We start from the raw sequence: 20,983 nt of genomic DNA on the forward strand, positions 1-20,983 counted from the left end.
AATCCTGGGCCACCAAAGCAGAGCACACAAACTCAACCACCATGCTGCCAGGCTGGCCCTCATATAAGAAAGAAAAAGGCAATTAGAAACTCTGGAAAAGTTAAAAGCTGTACAAGAAGCATAATAACAATGTGATACTGCAATAAACAATATTGAGCCCCAATGTAAACATCATTTATTGGTTTACAATTTTAGAATCATTCTATAGACAAAGATCGTAGAATTATGACTAGAGAGCAGAAAGCAAATGTCAATACCTTTAACACTGTAGAAGTATGGATTACAAAAATTGGGAGGGGGAAGGGGGGAAAGAACTGAAAAGATGCGGACTCAAAAGAAATTGTCTATTGTCAAAGGAATAAGTATTTTACCCAAAGTTGCTAAAGGAATGAGAATTTTCTCTAAAATTACATAGGTAATTAATGAAGATCTAAAGTGGACTATGACTAACAGAAGGTACCGAGTGACTTAATCGAGTTACATTCTCATCTAGCAGCATAAGAAGACAATATGTAATGTCTAACACTAATAACCCAAGAATTAGTAGTATAAGAATATTGTTTAGAGATACAGAAATAAGTAACTGAAAAGATGCTGTAAAAGTTGCATTTAAGGAGAGACTGAAGATAAGCAGGAGTGGGGCAGAGCACCATCGCTTTTTAGCATACGTGCTTCTATCATTTTTTGTTGTTACCATGTGCAATTTTTGCTTGGATAAAAGTTTGTAAATGATGACGATAAAAATCCAAGCATCTACATTTTACTATGAAATGTTTAATCCACTCTTATACACCGATTGATCAAATTTATATAAAAATTAAGTGACAAAGTGTTCTTCCACAATATATTTAACTACATTTAATGCTAAACATGATTTCAGAATGGGGAGATGCTCACTTTAGTTTGTCAGACTGTCACTAACTCTCAAGTGTTCCCAACCCAACAAGACATGAAGCGTCTTCAAACCTCCCTTCCGTTGGGAGACATCTGTGCTCATCGATTTACAATGTTCAGGGACAGCCTGGTTGTTTTACTCCGGCACTTGCTCCTGCAGGAATTATTCATGATCATCCACCAGCAAGCCAAGAACACATGGGGCTGAGATCTTGATTCAGAACTCCAGACCTATAATGGATGTAAGTATCTGGTAAATTTAGAAGCAGATTCTACTCCACCACCACCACCCGTCTTCATCTTCCTTTGTCCACATCTATCATCAGCAGCTACAGGTGCTTTTTGCACGGGGTGTTCTTTGTGAGCAGCAGAGAACAAAGGGAATGTCCTGTAAAATGATGCTGAAACATGATCATTGATGTATGTTATCTTGCCAGCCCCGTGCCTATTGAATATCATCCCAGGCTATTATTCAGATATTGTTCTCTTTGGATGGGTAAGACAAAGATGAGAAGACCACTTAAGCGCTCAAACAGTACCCTCTGCTGGTGGAATCTGAGCTGAAGCTCTGATCTGTAGCTGGCCTTAGTCACACCGACAACACGTGGAAAGGAGAGAAGAAAAGAAAGCAAGGTGAAAACTACAAACTGGGATGTAAAAGGCAGACAAATAAAAATGAACTAATTTTAGCTACAGGTGAGGAAACTGACATTTTAGGTATATATCACATAGATGATGCAAATGGACTTCATTAAGTCCTAATGGAATATTTCGTTCTTGCAAAAAGGTTCTATGAAGGAGGGATTTTGCATTTGACATTCAAATTCTCTGCTTTACAAAATGATTCATCACAAGTTCCCCCAGTGAGTTTCTCTGGTGCCCTGAGCACGTGATGTGGTTTACGCTCTGTCTGTTGGCAACACATTAACTGTGTAACACAAAGTGGTTTCTTGCATCACAGTCCAGGACTCTCACACCATGTCAGACATGGCTGCATTACCTGACATGTTTATAAATGTTTAGGAAAAGTTCAAAATTAATTTCTGCTGTCTTGCTAATATGGAATGAGCAGTGTTTTGGAGATGGCAAGATTAATTTATCTGACAAGGGAAAGAATGAGTAACATATGTTCTCTGGGGCGGGGGCTATCTTATCATCTATTTTGCTTAATATAGTACAAATGCTTAATAAATTGAGTTGCAATTAAAAACAGGTGCAGTCCTACATTTAGCAGAATAGAACCAGCATTGTTTATATCTTTGATTAAAAATCAATGGCACATTCAGCTCTTTGTGCCTACCGTGGTGGTGGAGTTCACAGGCATAAAGTGTGTCCCATTCTCACTAAGCATTTGCAGTTAGAAAAAAGTCAACATAGTTTAGGCTGTTAGAGGGACATCTTAGTGGCCTTTATTCTGTTACCTCCAAAGTAGGAGTGGGGAGAATTTAAATGCCACAGGCACCAAGCAATATGGCGCTGGAGTGGTACAGGCTGAGTTTGGGGAAAAACACATGGTTCTCTTGGTCTGTCTTTTATTTGTGATCAAGACAGGGATACAGAGAAATAGTTCTCCACTGTAGAAAAACAGCAGTGCAAACAGGACCGTAAGTGGGAACTGAAGCCTGACTTCGGTGTTGGGGAGACAATGAGGAGTAGCAAGACTGATGGACTGGAGAGTGTTTGCCCCACCCAGACTGGTCAGATACTCAGTTCTTGTCATTGCTGCCGTGAAGCGCTGAGGGCCAAGGATTGCCAGATCTTCTGTTTTTTCAAGAGGAGCTTGAAGTCAGAATATTTATGCAACATTTCCTCTTTGAGGCTCAAATTTTTCCAGAAGAGTCTGTGAGCCAAAGCAAACATCTGTAAGCTAAATTTATCCCACAGGCCTGCAGCGTCTAAGGAGCACAGGCTAAAAGTTTTTCCTCTTGCTTCAGGGCCTTTGCACATGCCCTTCATGCTGCCAGTAATTTTCTTCTCCCTTTTCCCCTCCTTTTCTCCTAGCTAACTACGCTCATCGCTCTGGTATTAACTCAGTTACCATTGCTTCCAGAAAGTCGCCCCTAATCTGTTAGATTAAATTAGGTCCCCTTGTGATACACTCTCCCATCTTTCTGAGCCTTTCCATCACAGCACATAGCACAGTTTGTAATTATATGTTTATTTGTGTACCTATTTGATATTTTTTCTCCTACACCACGAAGGCAGAGACCACGTCTCTTTTGTTCAGGAGCATATTGCCCATCATAAAATAGGCACTTGTAAAGAAACAGTGGATAAATGGATAAGGACTTTAAAGTAACTCTTTATAGACATAGCTGGAATTGCTCATGCATGGTTAATATCCCATGAACCCCTAGATTTGAGTTTTGAAGGCAGGAATCTGTGAGTTTCAATCCAGATAGCCCACCTACCTCCTGTGTGATGTTAAGTACTTACTGAACCTCCCAGAGTTTGTCTCTTCATTTAAAAACCGCACTAATCAGTATTCAGAGAAAGCTGGCCTGAAAGACATCCGACAATTCAGGGTCTTAAGCATAGAATTTTTTTAAAAAATCAGATGACTTATTCCCACCACTGCTCTTTCCTGATTGTGTAACTGATCTTAATCAACCCCTTAAGCATGCTCACTACATACCTCAGGCGCACCCACCAGGAATGAGTAGGAGTCAGATGGATCGACCAATACATTATCCCTAGGGGAGGCCACGTGATTCGTGGATTTATGCTCTCTGGGAAGGAGGCACCCTGGTGTGCATCACAGAAGGCAGGTGAGATGGGAGCCACATTCACCTGGGTTCACATTTTTTGTCACCAACCAGCTCCGTGATCTTGGCCAAGTCATTAGCCTCGCCTGTGAAACCAACCTCATAATACCTCCTTGGAGGGTTCTTTTGAGAATTAGAGATGATATGTGGGAAACAGCCTGGCATGGAAGAGCGGCTCCATGAACGACAGTTACATCATAGGAAGGAATCTGAGCAGTGAACTCATTCCCCATCCCCAGCTCCCTAAAATAAAATGCTATTTAATTTATACAAGACGGCACAAACCACAGCAATCTGGATTGTATACTGTAATTCATAGGACTTCAAACTTACAATGGAAGAAATAAGACGATCTTTGGGAAGTTAAGGATCAAGGATGAACAGGGCCAGCAATTCAGTTGCTTTGTCCTCTGTTTTCACAGGAAAGTAGAGAGAAATCTGAGGCCACTCTACAGTCACTGTCCCACGGTAATCCCCGTTCCCAGCATTTGCCTTCTAAGATCAGGCTGAGCTGGGTGCATCTTGTGACTCATTTCCGTACCACTTTGTAACAAAATGTCCATGAGTTTTGTCCTTTTTTTTTTTTGGTAAATGTCTCACACTAGACTCCCTGGCTCTTAGCCTCCCCACGAATTGTCCCAGTGTGGGTTATCATATTGTTTCCCATTTGGAGTTTCCGTGGTTCTGGGTTCTACCCACAAGGCAGTGCTCCCTGATCTGGTCGGGGTATCTGTTTATCATCCTGACTAAGAACACAGGACCTTTGTGTGATTTCTTTGTTTTCCCAGCAACTGGTACATGGTAGGTGCTCATATCTGCCCACAATAAAAACTAATTTTGGCTGATTTAAGCAAGAAAGGAATTTATTCAAAGGATGTTGGGTAGTTCCCGGAATCGCCAGGAAGCCTGAAGATCCAGATTCTAGTTGCATGTGGCTGGAAACGAGGCCCCAGACAGCACCCAGGATTCATCTGGCAAAAAGATACTTCTTCCCTCTCCCTCTACTCTTTGGTAACTACTTCCCCATGAAAACTCAGAGGCAGCTATCTAGGCCAGCCTGCAAGGGAGGCGGGAGAGGGAATATGTAGCATTTCCAGCTTCTCCCAAGCGAGACGACCTCCTGCCCAGCAAGACTTAAAAGGTAAAGAACTTCTACCTAGGATAAGGTTCAAATGCTGGGCAGCCAAAATTATAATATGGCAAATCATCTCTGTACCTACTTCTTAGCATTGACTGGAGTCCAAATCGTCAGATGTGTTTTGGTTTTCTTAGTGCTCACTACGGCACCAGGAAATTACAGTGCTCACTCTCTGCTTGTTGGAATAAATAAAAGAACAATGATTCTAATGCCATGTAATCTCTTCTTTCTGGGTTCCCATGACATCCACCTGGATCCCTCCTGTTGTCCTGACCTTTTCAAGTGGCCCAGACTCACTATGCCTCACAGAGTGGATGCTAAGAAGTGCAAGCTGTGGGCACCGCAGCCACCCTCCCTCCCATTCCTTCGGCCTGGTTGGCACCAGCCCCAGAGCTGCCTGGCTCTTTGGCTTTGTCTTCTCTCTTTCGTCATCCCCTTGCCCTTTGGACTTGATCACTTCAATTGGCTCGCTTACTTTTTGACCCTGGGTTCTCTGCAGCGTTTCTCAACAGGGGCGCTAATTCTTTGTTGAGCAAAACCACCCCTTACGTTACAGGATTTTTTAACATTCCTGGCCGTGCTCGTTAAATGTTAGGACTCTTCTACAGCTTTGGTGGCAATCAAATAATGGATACACCTTTCCAAACTGTCCCTAGTTTGTCGTGGGGAGTGGAGGGACAGCGCCATGCCCATTTGGCCCCCTGCTCTATAAAGACAGCTCATGCTTCACACTCACCATCTGGTGCCTCCCCTGTTGGATTACAATCTCCCAGCTCTGCACCCTGGGATTGGAACCCCACTAGCTGCCCACCAGGACATTAGAATTCCACACCCCCTTGGAGAGGGGGAGCTTGTTTATCAAAACTAACCCTAGGAGGAATTATCATGCAATCATTGAACAGAGTCAGATAGAACTGGAGTTTGTATTCCTCCACCACTGTGTGATTGAGACAAACAGTTTAATCACTCTGAGCTCAAATTTCTTCATTTGTGAAAATGGGAGGTGTTTTAGATCAGAAGCAGAGCTTGAGTGGGAGATTTTTGTTCAAATGATTTATTGGAGAATCCTCGCAAGACAAGGGGCGGGGGGAAGCAGCATGGGGCAGGGGGAAAAGCCGAACAAAGGAACCATGAAGCATAAATTACATCAGAGTTAGTTCTGCCTTGAGATGAGGGAAGTGGCCTTTTGTACCCGCGGTCAGTCAGGCATTGGCTGAGGTCTGGGTGGGGAGGTGGCTCCCATTGGCCAAGGGAAGCCTGCTCCCGCATCCCCAAGGCTGTGGCTGTAAGTGGTTATCAGCCATTTCTCGCAGTAGCTAGGGGATGGGTGAGGTGGGACAAATTGAGAGCATGCCACCAACGATCTGACAGGTGCAATGGGGGAATTGCAGGTGAGGTGACCAGTCAGAAGGACCCTCATCAAGCTCACATTCCCTCTCAGGAGCCCGCAGCTTTCCTGGCCTACCCCTGACTCTGAAGGGGCTCCCTAGCCTCTGTGCCCTGGGGAATGCCTTACTATTTACCATTTTAATAATGCATAGAATGCCAGAGTCTTAGAATACTAAAAATATAAGTGAGGAATCATTGAAGGAAGATGGCTGTCCAAGGCCCAGTCATAGCTTTCCAGAGATATAAGGAGGGTGGATTTGCATGAGGAGGGTTATTATTGGTTCTATTGGAAGGGGGAGGAGAGAAGGAAGGAAGGAAAGAAGGAAGGAAGGACAAAAATACCAGGAGACATTTGTTGGATATTAAAAAAAAAAGTCATGAATTTGATGACACTGTGTCAAAAAGGGAAGAAATTAGAACAAATTGACAGACCACAGGGAATAATTAAATCCTCCAGATTGAAGGCCATGTCTTTTTCCAAAAAAGGAGCAAATAAATCTTTCAGTAAGGTTACACACAGACTAGTAAGGAGAGAGAAAGACAAGCAGAACAGAGGTCATATGCAAGATCACCTACAGCTTTTAAAGATTTGAAGACTCTTCTTGGAAAGAAATATTTTATTTCTGGGATATAGATACAGAGAAAAATACAGAGGGAAGAGACCATTTATCCCACCACCGTCACATAGGAGGGCGTGTTAATTTGCTCTTTTGGTTTATGAAAATCCCTGTGGGCTGCCCAAGTGATGCTCTAAAATTCTTCCCAAACTCTGGCCCTGTCACTGTCTCCTGCTGCTTCCTACCCTTTCTTACGGGGGAAAATGCCCAACACTAGTTGAGTGCTGAGTGTCCATGCACCTATCTGCCCTCACCAATCATTTCCTCTATGCGATGTCATACATTTTTAAAATATTTTTTAAATTAAGACAGTTAAATTTTTAAAAATTATAACTAATATTTGTTTACGAAAGAAAAATTAGAAAATATGGATAAGGAAAGAAAGGAAATATAAATCAGCCACTACTCAGAAATAATGATTGTTAGCATTTTGTTCTGTATGCTTAGAGATATTTCCAACGCATGTGTGTACCGACATAGACACACACACATCCATGTGTATACACACATCCTCATAATTACACTGTGTGCCATTTTGTAACCTGCTCTTTTCACTAAAATTAGATATCATTGGCATCTTTTACATCAACTAATATAGCATAGAACAGTATCATTTTTAATGGCAACATAGAATTCCATTATATGATTGCACCATAAATTTCTTAACCAATATATGATATTTGACACATAGGCTATCTCTAATTGTTTTGATGTTGTAAGTAATGCTGTGATGACATTCTTAGCTAAAACCTGAAGCACATTCATAATTAGTTACTTAGGATAGATTCCTAGAAACGGTATTACTGGGTCACAGGCTTTTCAGCTTTGCAATTTCAGGCACATTGCCGAATCACCTTCCAGAGAGGATAGCCCCATTTCCATGCCCACAGCTTCTACATGAGGACGTGATTGACCGTTCTTTTGACCCACAGTGTCTGACTATAACCTTTGACAATTTGGTAATTAAAATGATGCAGGATGTTATTTTTAAATATTTCAAAGGAAATGCTCACTGTTTAAATGACACAACACACACGGAATTCTCCCTAACTTATGTCCAACTATATTTTTTCCTGTATTTATAACATCAGTTAGTATAGACACTTTGAAAATAGCTGTGTAAAAAATTATATCTAAGCATACACGCATTCAGTGTCCAATTTTTGGGTTTGTGAAACAGGTTTCTTTTGTTTCTGTTTTTGTTTTGGTGAAGAAGATTGGCCCTAAATTAACATCTGTTGCAAATCTTCCTCTTTTTGCTTAAGGAAGATTGTGGCTGAGCTACCATCTGTGCCAATCACCCTCTATTTTACATGGGATGCTGCCACAGTGTGGCTTGATGAGCAGTGCTAGGTCCACGCCTGGGATCTGAACCTGCAAACCTCAGACCACCAAACCTGAGCACACAGACTTAACCACTATGCCACCAGGCTGGCCCCAAGAAATAGGCTTTTCATAGTCAGAGCTGATGTTTATATTACTTTCTGATGTTTTAGCTAACTTGTGAGATAAAAAAAATTGCCAACCATATTTATAGCTCCCCCACTAATTAACAAATCAGAACTTTTTAATCAAAAATTGAAAATTTGCCCAAACAACTAGAATGGAGGGGAGAAAAAAAAGCCAAAGTACTTGATGAAATGGTGATTGTTGTCAGTATCAATATGCAGACAAATAACTTTGGGTTAGGAAACTTAGAGTTTCTTCCCAGCTTTGCCCTAATTTTCTGGCCTTTGAGAAGTTACTTAAGTGTTTCATAAAACAGAAAAATAGAAATGACTCCTGCATTCGCATTCGTGCCCTCCTGCACCCTCGGCCTCGTCGCATATGTGTTTTGTAAGAGTTTAATAGAAACTGTCTGCCAAGCACTTTGAATTCCTTGAAGAGGAGTGTTTTATAAATAGAATTTTAGCTTGGGGGGTCCTTTACTAGTTAAGTAAATGTCTCAGGTTTCTTAAAAAAGTATTACACAAGTGACTTAACAGGAGAGAAACCAAAGCTGCCCATTCTCTTTATCTACCAGTTTCTGGAAAGCTTCCCCAAGAGCCTCTCTTTTATATGCACCCAGAAACATTTATAATACTTCTCTGTGACAACGTTAAACATTTCCTTTTTTTCCCTTAAATTAAGACTCAACTCTATATGAAACATTCTTCTGAGGAGGAGTAAAAAGTAGTGATAATATTATATATCCTCAATTCTAAGACCCTATTGATTCTAGAACTTACCTTTGGTTTAATGATAGCTTTACTAAGTAAAAAGGAAAGATTTCAATAAAAGGACACGTCGATTGTAAGGCTAGTTCCGAGTTTAGAAACATTAAAATGGGATAGAGGGATACAGATCATAGAATAGGGGAAATTCAGAAACAGTAATCATTGCTAGAAACTATTAGGTGGATACCAGTGCTGGGCACTGGGCTTTATGTGTGTTAGCTTATTCATCCTCACAGCAACCCTGGGCCCTTGGGGACATCACCAAGGCCAGACTGGCTTAGAGCAGAGCGTCTGACTCCCAGGTCCAGGGTCTCAGTCACTGGGTGCTCTGCCTCCCCAATGCATTGCTCACGTTCCCATGCCAAAACCACCACTCTGCCCATTAATGCAGCCTGTCCTCAGCAAAAGTGCGATTTACAGGGGACAGACAGGACTTACCTCCTCCCAGATGGTTCCCTCTGACCTACTCTACTTCCTCCACCCCGCCTTTACCTCCTCTGAAATTCCCCCTGAGACTTTCCTGTTGGTTACAAAACAGCAGTAGGGGCAGGGCCTCTGCGAAATTGTAGCTGAAATGCATATTATCTAAAAGGGAGAATGCTCCCTCCTAGTACATTACTTAGATGAATTCCAGATTAAATAAACCACATCTACAATTTTCGTTTCTTCACTCCGTTAATTTGTCCATCTTCCTAAAATGGCTTCCCCCATTTCTATACATATAAATGAAATCAGTCAGCAAGTATTTATTGGGGTCTGCTACAGGGCACTGTGTTTACAGGCATGGGGGATAAAGTGGCGGGGAAACAAAGCTACACACACTTTCCTCAAGAATCTTAGTATCTTATGAGGGAGTTAGAAATTAAACAATAATTACATAAAGAAAGTTGTAAATATAAATTGTAATCAGTGCTCTAAAAATCAAGCATGCACTGCTTTGAGTATACGACCAGATGTCTTAACCTTGTAAGGCCGATCAGGGAAAGGCTTCTTAGGGAAAATGACATTGAGTGATGACTAGGGCTTAGCCAGGCACGGAAGGTGGAAAAGGAGAATTTAGAGGTGGGAGCAGTACCTCTGAGCTCTCTAAGAAGGAAAAGAAGTTAAACCTCAATGTTACATAGCCCCAAAGTTCATTACAAATCAGATCTTCTCCTGAAAACATACTAAAAATTTCCCTTGGGATATTTAGTCTCTCGACCTCATCCTTTCTGCAAGTTCTCCTAGCATTTTATTACTAACTCTTTCATAATAATAACAACAATACATTTAGACTTACAATGTGCCATTATCTTCTGTAAGCAGTTTACCTATTTTTCTCTCTTACCCCTCACAACAAGTCTAGGAGATAGTTACTGTTACTAGTCCCATTTTACAGATGGAGAAACTAAAGTAGAAACCATTGAATAAATTGTCCCACTTTCCACTTAATAAATGGAGCAGTTGGCCAGCATTCTTGACCAACTCCCCATACTGCCTCCTCATGAGGCTTTCTTCATCATTTTTGTATATGCCTTACCTCCTTTACCGGATGATAAACTCTGAGAGAAGGGGCCAGGGTGAATGGACTCATTTATTTATTCATTCATTCAACTAATACATATTTCACGACTACTATTTGCCAAGTACTGTATACCTCCATGCATCCACCCCAGGGGACTGAAGGTATGAATGAGTGAATGATCACAGTGCACAACTCAGAGAGCCTTGTCTGAGGAAGGAGATGGAAGGCAGAAGCTTTAATGGGGGCCAGGAGCAGCAAAGGAAGACTTCACATATGTCAGAAGAGAGCACATCTCATCATCCTTCTCCAGTAAGAAGGGCTCCTTGCACACCCAAGCACCTGACAATGTATTAAGTGACTTCCTCTGTTACCTATAGCTCTAATAGCCCTGTGGGTAGGGTTTATTATCTCAACTGCCTAAATAATGACACTGAACTTTAGAGAGCAGATGTGACCTGCCGAACCCATACAGCCAAGAAATGGCATAGCAGGCACTTACTCCCAGCCTTGTCACCAACGTCTCCTTCTGTGCAGCCTCCGAGACTTTATTATGGAGTCTTTCCTTGTTAAGTTGAAGGGGGTCAGAGGCCTAAAAAGTCTACCAATTTCCAAACTACAGTGTTTATTGATGAAATGATCAACACACACACTTGCACACACACACAGGGAAATGATTACCAAACAAGCCAGAACAGGAAGGAGCTATCTTGAGAGAAAAGAGGTAGGTGTGTGGAGCACTCAGCAAGCTTCTGAGGTGCTGGCAATGTTCTATTCCTTGCCCTGTGTGGCAATTACATGAACATTCACTTTATAATTCATTAAGATTCAAATTTGTTTGGTGCACTATTCTCTGTGTGTGTCATATGTCACCATAAAAAAGTCTTAAAAGAAAATTCTCACCATTTCTTCCAGCAAAATACACCCTGCCAAAGATTATAGAGTCAGGTGTTCCCGGTGAGTGAGGCATTTGTGTGTTGAGTTACTTTTCAGCAAGACCCAAAGGGACAAGTTCTTGAGAAGGTGGCGTAGATGAGATGAAGTCATCTTCTCCATAGCCTTGATTGTAGGCCCCAGTGATGCTCACTTTAACGGGGCTGTATCTGAGCCCAAAATGCAAGAGTAGGGCATGCATAAGCCAGGTGAAGTTTCCAGCCAGGGATCACGGAGAGAGTGGGGCTTTACTGTAAGAGATTATCTTGCTGGAAATTCACCAAGAATAGCTACAGAACACTGGGCAAAGTTACGGTCTGCAAGCAACTGCTTGTGCAAGTAACATAATTATGTTCCCTAGTTTGCTACCCCTCTAAGCCGCGGCCCTGGGGCCTGGCATGTAGGAACCTCCATTACTCCCTTCATGCAAGACAGCAGAGGTTGGGTGGCCACGAGTGTGAAAGGACCATGACTCTGCAAGAGGAGGCTCATGGGAGAAAAGATAACCCAGGCCACAGTATGCCCCACAGAGGAAATTTTGAGAACCATCGCTCAAAAAGAATGCGCCGCCTTGTCACGAGTCTCCATTTATTATTTTTTTCCTTATATTTTTGGCTGATTATTTTAGGTGCAGTGGGTCTATTTTGGTTTTCCCAAAGCAATATTTTAGCTATAGAACATCTGTCACCTTGAGAGTCTGAGTGAAACTGTTCATCATTTTGTAGCAGAATTCTAATATATCAGACATCGACTCTATTAGTAAGCAGCAAAAATGTACAGAGTGCACCAAATTCAGAAGGCTATGGCTCCCCACACCACACACACAGACACACACACCTTGTTCTACCTGTGCTACACGACATATTTTATATTTGTGTCCCCAAAGGATATGTGCAACTGTTTTATTCTCTTTTTTTGGTGTGATTTTTCTCTTTTTCCATTTTAATCCATTTTTGTAATTACTGACAATGTACTCATCTAACAAGCAGCATTTCAACTATTTCTTAGAAACGGCATAGATATTGACTTTTTCTACTCCTTTGACTACCTTAAAAATCAAGTAAGTCATTGGCTGTGTGTAAATAATTCAGAGGGCTGTCACTTGATACCCATGAGAACTGGGCAAGAGATTTAACCTCTCTGAGCTTCAGTTTCCTCATCTATAAATAGGAGCAGTGATGCACGTCTTTCAGGACTGCAGAAGAACTAAATGAGATAGTGTGTGTAAAGCAGAGAGCCCAGCACATGGCCAGCAGAAGGTGGTTAATAAATGTCAGTCCTTTCCCCTTCCCCTCAGCTTACTGAGGTCTCTGGAGGATACAGCAAACAAACACAAATGACACGGTGCATCCTGTGCATTAAAAATGTGACGTTCAAAGGCATAGGTGCTTTAGTTTCTAAAACAACCATTGTACGTCCAAGAATAGCTCTGTTTATGACTGTGGGTTTTTATCATCTGGATTCACTCAACCCTCAATGCACCAGTTAGTCTTTCACATTAGGTTTAAATTTCTTTTCTCCCAAGGAAGTCTTTACCACGCATTTCAGCTCACAACAATCTTCCCCTTTCTGAAACTCCCCCTCTCCAAATGCATTCAACAATACCTTATGTGTGTGTGAGTGTGTGGGTATGTGTATATAATTTTTATATGTATATATAATTTTTCTGAATCAAATTGTAGACCTTTCAAGCAAGGGTTGTAACCAATGCCTCTTTATGTTCCCAGAGCCCAACACAGCGCCCAGCATTCGAGCAGCTACTAAACATATGCTTGTTGGTTGATTGATTGATTGATTGGTAGACAAGGACTTAACTCTTTTGTTGTAGCTGCGTAACAGCCCTGTAAAATCTAGAGTTCATACAGGGGAGCAGCACATTCCCAAGGAATCCAACCACCAATTCCCCAACAGCTTCCCAAATGGTATCCCTTAGAGAAGTTGAGGAGGGATTGCTCAGGACCTGTGATTTGAGCCAGCCTGAGATCTACTAGAAATCCAGCAGCGTAATCCACTGCGCCCCTAGCTAAGCAATGAGCAGTGTTTCTTCTCCACTGAAAACAAAAACATTTGTCCAGCTTAGCAAATGTCAGCACGGCAGCACGAAGAACAAAAAATCGAGTGCCATTTCCATGAAGCAAAGTTACTGGGCCAACAGCAGATGCATCCGTTGGCATCAGACAAGTTCCATTATGTAAGCCTCGCTAACACCAGAGACTGAGAGCACACAAAGCCTAAGCTTTCAGGCCTGGTCAAAAGGCCCATCTATTGTCTCTGGCAGACAGTGCCAGAGATAAAGTATCCTGGAGATACAATGTAAGGCAAGCTGAAAATGCATGTGCCAAGCCAAAAGGAAAGCAGGGCAGCACAATGGTAACTACTGAAGGAGCAGCTGGTCCTGGTGGCACCAGACTGTGTCTTTCAGCCCATGTCATCAACACTTGTGCATATAGTAAACATTTTCTGAAGAGGTGCCTGTCAGTTTCCATTTATTTATCAATAAGTGAATGAATAGCATCCAACTTACATGTTTTTCATGGTCTTTTTTTTTCCTTTAAATTCCGAAACCAGATGAGAAAGGACACCACATAGCAGAGTGATAACACAAGGAGAATGCAGCTCTGTCCTGGAAGGAGAGTTGACGACTGACAGATGATGCCCGTTGAGACAATGGAATGAGGCAGTTGCAGGCTATTGTTGGAACAAAAGGAGGTCAAGTCTTATTCTTTTCTCCTGCCTGGATACAAAGAGTTGGTCACAACTTTCCTTTAAAAAGAAGAAGAATGCATTCCTAAATGAGGACTTCTCAGGGCAGTGGGAGCAATCCTAGCACTCCTTAGCTACACTATCTTGGTTGGTGGACAAATATTTCTGACCTTTTATGTTGAGCTTGCGATCTTCTGGGGCTGAGCTGCCACTCTAAGAAAGTCCTTTTAAATGCAAATTAGCCACAGTCATCTCATTTTATCCATCTTCTCTTGGAACCATCAAAATGACTGAAAATATAAAGCCGTATACATCCAGAATCGTCCTTTATGCAGGTTTTTAGAGTCCAGTGGTCACTGAGTAAGTTTCCTATCAGTAAAAATGGTGTTGGAGTTCTTCTCTCCTTATCAGCTCCCTTTTCACAAAACAAAAAATAAAAATAAACAAATTGAGCCAAATCTACCTTGGTCCAGAGGGTGAACTGGAAACAATACAAAGATGCAGAGGATTAAACCAATGCACCTTCTTTGAAACCAGTGATGACATTTTCTAGGACCAATTCAGCGGGGTTTCCTTTTACAAGGCATCATAGTGCATAACAAATGGCCTGCCAGGACTTTGGGTTTAAACCTCAGCTGACGTCTACTAGCCTAGTCGGTAGAGTGATTGCATTAATTCCCCAATTCTTCACCCTTTCCTGTGTCCAAGTTCTCATGCTGGTTCCAGCCCTGTGACTTTCTTTGGCCAATGAATTGTTATCAGACCTGTTGCAAGCAGAAGGTTAAAAAAGTGCTTGTTTGTTTCAAGTGCTTGCTTGTTTCAAGGTTGTGCTCTTGCCCTCAGTCATTGCCATGATAACATGCCAGGGCTAGCCCACTGGATGTTGAGAGACAAGTGGAACATAGCTGAGGCCTCCTAACCATCCCAGCCAGAGCAACTCTAATCTGCTGACAGTCAGCTGACTCCCAGGCATGTAAGTGAGCCTAGCTCAGACCGGAAGAGCTACCCAGTTGGGCCCAGCTTAAATCACCAACCTGCAGACTTTGTGAACTAAATAAATGCTTACTATTTTAAGGCACTAGGTTTTACACTTTTGTTAATGTAGCATAGTTGTGGCAAAAGATAACTAATACACTACATGATACTGGGCAAATCACTTTACAAGCTTTAGTTCTCTTTAATTTTCTTATCTGCAAAATGAGTGTACAATGACTTCACAAGGTGACTGCTGTGATTAAGTTCACAAATTTAGACAAGTTATGTGAAATTGTTTAGCACTGTCGCTGACACGTAAATGGCATATAATCAGTGAGTGTTCCTTCCATGCCTCATGTTCTGCCTTTAGATCTCTCTCATCAGAAGAAATGCCTTCCTAATGTTCTCACTATTGATCTCCATGCACCATAGAAGCTACATGAGCCATAGTTGTGCCCTGTGTGGAGTATTTCAGTGGAGTCCACAGCTTAGATTGCCAGACATTTAAACAAAAAGTCTCTTGTGATACCAAGAAGATTCCTACAGTGTGCCTGGAATTTCTCAGACCGCTTCAACGACTTAACTCACTTGAGACCACAAATCTAGTTTGAAGCCTAGAGAAATATCATTGACTTCCCACTGCCCTACAGCTGTCTCTGAAGGTTGGCACCCACTCTTCCAGGAATTGGGCAGTCTGAAAGAACCATCCCTCAAGTAATAACAGAATTTTTGAATAAACACAGAAGCTCCCTTACCTTAAGATGGGATAATTCTGGAATGCATGGTCTATACTCTCTCCCAGAGATCTCTAGAGGAATTGAATCCCAGTTTCCCACAGCAGTGAGGTCATCTCTAATGCATTCATTATTGGATGACTTTCTCTCACTGTTTTACTCCCCCACTCCCCTAACATTTCCTAGGATCACCTCCCAAATAGCTTGCATTTCAAATCCTTTCTGAGGTCTGCATCTGGAAATTCCAAACAAATAATCATGGAAACCCATTTTTGGATGGAACTCCTCTGAAAACCCAGATTCCAAGAGCCAGGTCTAGCAAGAGTATGAGTACAGAATCATTCCTGTATTTTAACAATATTTAATGAGGGTAACACGTTGAGTTCTCAAAGCCCAAGTTTCCAGGCAAGCCTTCAGAATCTCCCTTCTGGAATTTTGTAGTTATCATCTAAGTGGTCTCCCTTTTTCTAGGCTTGTCCCACTTTTCCCCACTATCCATCTCTACAGCTGCCATGTACCTCTGCTGCTTAAAGTTCTTCAATGTTTCCCCACTGTTCTCAGGATGAGCCCAATCTCCCTAGAAGAATACACAAAATCCTTCGTGATCTGTCATCCCTACCTCTCTCTCCTGCCTTATTCCTTACCACTTTCCTGCACCTTCCATCTTGGCCATACTAAATAACTTGCAATTCCTAACTCAGTATGCTGTATTATATTTCCACTCAGTTGCGCAAATTATTTCCTCACTCTGAAATCCCTTCCTCCCACATAACTACTTGCTGAACCCCATTCCTCTTTCAAAATACTGATTAGGAGATGGAATGAACGGGGCAGGCATATCTACTGTCTTGCTGACTATCCCTCTAAAACATATCTCTAATCCATCCATTTCCCTCCAGGTCCACCCCAACACCCTCATCAGATCTCCCTATCTTAGTCTGTCTTATCACCATGTACCTTCCCTCATTACATTTGCCTGAGTTCTAATTTTATATTATAGTGAGTCTGACTCACATAATTATATTATATATATAATGTCTGTCTCCTTTTGCAGATGGTAAATTCCTATGAGAGCAAGGCCAAGTCTACTTTTAATCACTCTGGAGTTTCCGGTACAGAGCATGCCACACAGTAAGCATTCAATAAGTATTCATCAAAGTAATTGGTGAATCACTCCCCTCTATTTATAAAATTTTACTCTGAAATCTCTTATATTATTTCACACGTAATATTCTGGATTAGTCAGGGTTCTTCAGAGAAACAGAACCAATAGAATATGTGGAGATAGCTATAAGAGGTGATTTATTATAGGAATTGGCTTGCACAATTATGGAGGCCAAGAAGACCCGTGATCTGCTGTCTGCAAACTGGAGAACCGGGAAAGAAGGTGGTTTAATTCAGTCTGAATCCGAATGCCTAAGAATTTCAGGAACTGATGGTTTAATTCCTGGTCTGAGTCCAAAAGCCCAAGAACCAGGAGCGCTGATGTCTGAGGACAGGAGAAGGTAGATTTCTCAGCTGAAGCAGAGAGAGTGGATTCACCCTTGCACTGCCTTTTTGTTCTATTCCATCCCTCAATGGATTGGATGATGGAGGCCCATCCACATTGGTGAGGTTGATCTCCTTTACTCAGTCTACTGATTCAAATGCTAATCTCTTCTAGAGACACCCTCACAGACACACCCAGAAATAATGCTTTACAAGCTATCCAGGCATCCCTTTGCCCAGTCTAGTCGACATGAAAAATTAGCCATCATATACTCTATAGCAGCTTTTTGCTCACATGTCAATTTTCACCACATAATTATAATCAAGAGGGTCCCAGGACCTTCACACAGTGCTCTGTAAGAACTTGCCATTCGTTGAGCTCATCTGCTGAATTAAGGTTTCTGAAAGTGTAAGATTATAACCTACAGAGAAGAAGGTTCATCAGGCGGGCTTTGGAAGTTGCATAAGATTTCAATAGCAGAGATGATGGCTTGAATAAAAGGAGAAACGCAGGTAAAAGCAAGTTGCATAGGAAATAGTAAGCTGTCACTATGATTGGAAAGTGATTGGAGTGTGAGCAATGAAACAATTTAGCTGACATGTGTTGAGTGTTTATTAAATATCAGACACTATTATAAACATTTTACATGTATTAACACTTTTTAAAAATAAAGAAAGATAAATCCAGAATAATAAGTAAGGCTAAAAATGTCGAAGGCTTTGAATGTCATCTAAGGAAATATTCTTTATCAGATGACTGATGGAAATTCATGACAGTCTTCTGAGTAAACACATGACATCTCCAAGCCGTGCTGTAGGTGAATTAAGATGGTGATAGCAGACAAGAAATCTAGGCGAAAGAGATGGGGGTATAGAGACTGCATTGGTCATCTCTAAAGATATTTATGAGAGCTTTCAAAGAAAGACCCACAAGACATGCCCCCTTATTAGACGGCATGAGAAGCAAGAAAAAACAAAGAATTAGTCCATGTGCTTGATCATGAATGTTTAACCAAAGGAGGAGGAAGTATTAAGAATGAAAGGATAAGGAAGGGCTAAATAAATTATAGTAATTCCAAGTAGAAATTATTAGATGATTCAATAAGTAGCACATCTAGTTTGTGCCTAAATCAATTGAAAAACAAGGCAAATGAGTTAGACAGATTGGAGACCAAAATATGACCTTTATTATTAATGAAGTTGGTATGGGATAAAACGGTTTATATCTGAATAAGGAAAGAAGGTAGACTTTTTCCTACCAATGCTCATTAGACAGACTGCCCATGATGCAGTGCTGGTCTAGGGAGGTCTCCTCATGGAGCAGACAGAAGTGGATGCTCCCTGCCGGTAGCTGGTCCCAAAGAGCAAGAAAAGAGCAAAGAGGGTTCCCACTTTCTCCTCTAACCTCACCGATCTATCCCGTTCCTTAGTTCCTTTGCGGCAGAGTTAGTGAGGGGGTGGAGAAGGCATGTTCTTATGCTAATGGAGCTCACTCCGCATGGAAGGGCACACAAGATGTGAAGAATAAATAATCTTCCCTAACATTTTATACCAGGGATTGACAAACTATAGCCCTTGGGCCAAACCTTGCCTGCTGCCTATTTCTGTGCAGCCTCAGGTTAAGAAGAATGGTTTCCATATTTTTAAATGATTGAAAAAATCAGAAGAATGATATTTCATGACACATGAAAATTGTATGACATTCAAATTTTAGTATAAATGGAAGTTTTATTGGAACACAGGCATATCCATTCATTTGTGTATTGGCTATGGCTACTTTCATAGTAGTTAGGACAGAGACTGTAGGGACCACAAAGCCAAAAATATTTACTCTCTTATCCTTTAAAGAAAAAGTTTGTTGACCTTTGATTTACACTATTGAATTCTATGCACCCATCAAAATGGAGAGGTAGAACGATATACTGACCTGGCAGGCAGCCCACCATATATCATGGTGAACAAAAAGTAAGTTACAGAGCATTAGATGCAGTGTAAGCCCATTTTATGAAAGATGCGTATATAGCTAGATGGAAAGATACTTACACATCTACCCAACAATCCTCACCAAACTGTTAGCAGTGATGACTTGGTGAGTGGGAAGGAGTGGGAGATAGGAAAGGTTAGACGTGTGTACACTTTGCATTGCTTAAACGTTTTTGTAATGACCATCATTATTTTTGTATATAGACAAAACAAGAAAATAAACATGACAGGAACACAGCGATGGCTTATATTGCAAAGAAGTCAAATGAGAGAGAATTTAGAAACAACTTTGTGATAATCATAACATCTCAGGATTCAGAAGCACTCTGGTCCAAGAGCTCATTTGATGCTTGAATCTATTCCACAGCCTAACCTGAATTGAAATACCTCCAGTAGCAGGAAACTTGCTGCTACCCACGGCAGCCGGTTTCATCTCTGGATAATCCCAGTGGGAATAAAATTCATCCTGATACTGTATTAAAAATTTTCCTGACTGTTGCTTTTACTTGTTAATTCAAATTCTCCATTTTATAAGAAAAGTAATCTTTCCCCATCTGACAGCCCTTCATATATCTGAACACAAATTGCATGGCAAACTTCAGTCTTCTCTTCTCTAAATTAAACATCCCTCTGTCCTTCAACCATTCCGCATGTGGTGCTAAAAGGATGGAAGGAGCTGAAAAGAGTCAATGAGTCATGAAATAGCGTGGATAAGTATAAAATATATGCTTTTTTGAAAACATTAACAGTAAAGGTTAGTGATGAATTGAGATGGTAGCTTGAGAAAGCGAAAATTTCAAGAAGAAATGGATATTTTGAGGAACGGGAGAGACCTGAGCATGCATCTACCTAGATGAAGTGATACCAGTGGAAGGAGAGATGGAGAGGCAAAGGAATACGACTGAATACCCAGGCAGAGGGAAGAGAAGAGTCACTAAATAGAAGGATGAGAAAACAAGAATTTAGAGGGGAAAATAAATAAGCTAAATTGAAACAGCTCTTCCCAGGAAAACAGATGAGCATGTCATCTGCTGTGAGAGGAGGCCAGTAATGTGTGTGAAGAAGGGGTAGGAAAAAGTAGGAAGAAGTGCATTGTTGGGTTGAAAATTCCTGTTCAAGGTCTTACAGTGGCCGCTGAAGAAATAGAAGAAGGAGTCAACAGGAGTCAGAAGGAATACTGAGCTTTGGTGAGGGCTGGGTGTGGGAGAGAGGGGACAGGTCTCAAGATTTTGTGAGTTTTTCCAACAGCATTTAACAACTCGGGGTTTTCCCATCTCACCTCCTCCTTCTCCTCCTCCACTCCCACTCAGAGTGATTGCACTATTGATTGCTGGCAGGAGATCGAGAGCCCATTGCAGGAAGACAGCAGTGGCTCTTTGTCCCCAGTTACAAGGGTGTGCTCTTTTGTGTGTGTAGACCCACAAGTGTATGTCTCAGTAAAAACATTATACTCGAAAGGCTTATTAAAGAATCTTAACGTCTTCCGAAATTACCCAAGCCATAATAAAAGCCCAGGATTCAACAATGCAAACTGCTTGACCGATTCAGTCAGAAATAATAGGAACTACATTAAAAGTGCTACCTTTTCACGCTCTTAACATAAAGCTTTGAATTTCCCATGGCTGGATTACTATGAACTACTTTGCA

The 20,983-nt window shown here is 41.5% G+C and overlaps 1 long non-coding RNA gene across 1 annotated transcript; it reads right to left on the minus strand.

The window, feature by feature from the left end:
• Nucleotides 1–758: 758 nt before the first annotated feature.
• On the minus strand, nucleotides 759–9,484 carry LOC139080218 (uncharacterized). The gene is made up of 3 exons (XR_011534539.1): nucleotides 9,458–9,484; nucleotides 3,331–3,395; nucleotides 759–1,125 (listed from the first exon to the last, which is right to left on the minus strand). It is a non-coding gene; the product is annotated as an uncharacterized lncRNA (long non-coding RNA).
• Nucleotides 9,485–20,983: the final 11,499 nt, after the last annotated feature.

Source organism: Equus przewalskii, chromosome 29, assembly GCF_037783145.1.
Source record: "Equus przewalskii isolate Varuska chromosome 29, EquPr2, whole genome shotgun sequence".
In the NCBI taxonomy this organism is placed as follows: Eukaryota; Metazoa; Chordata; class Mammalia; order Perissodactyla; family Equidae; genus Equus; species Equus przewalskii.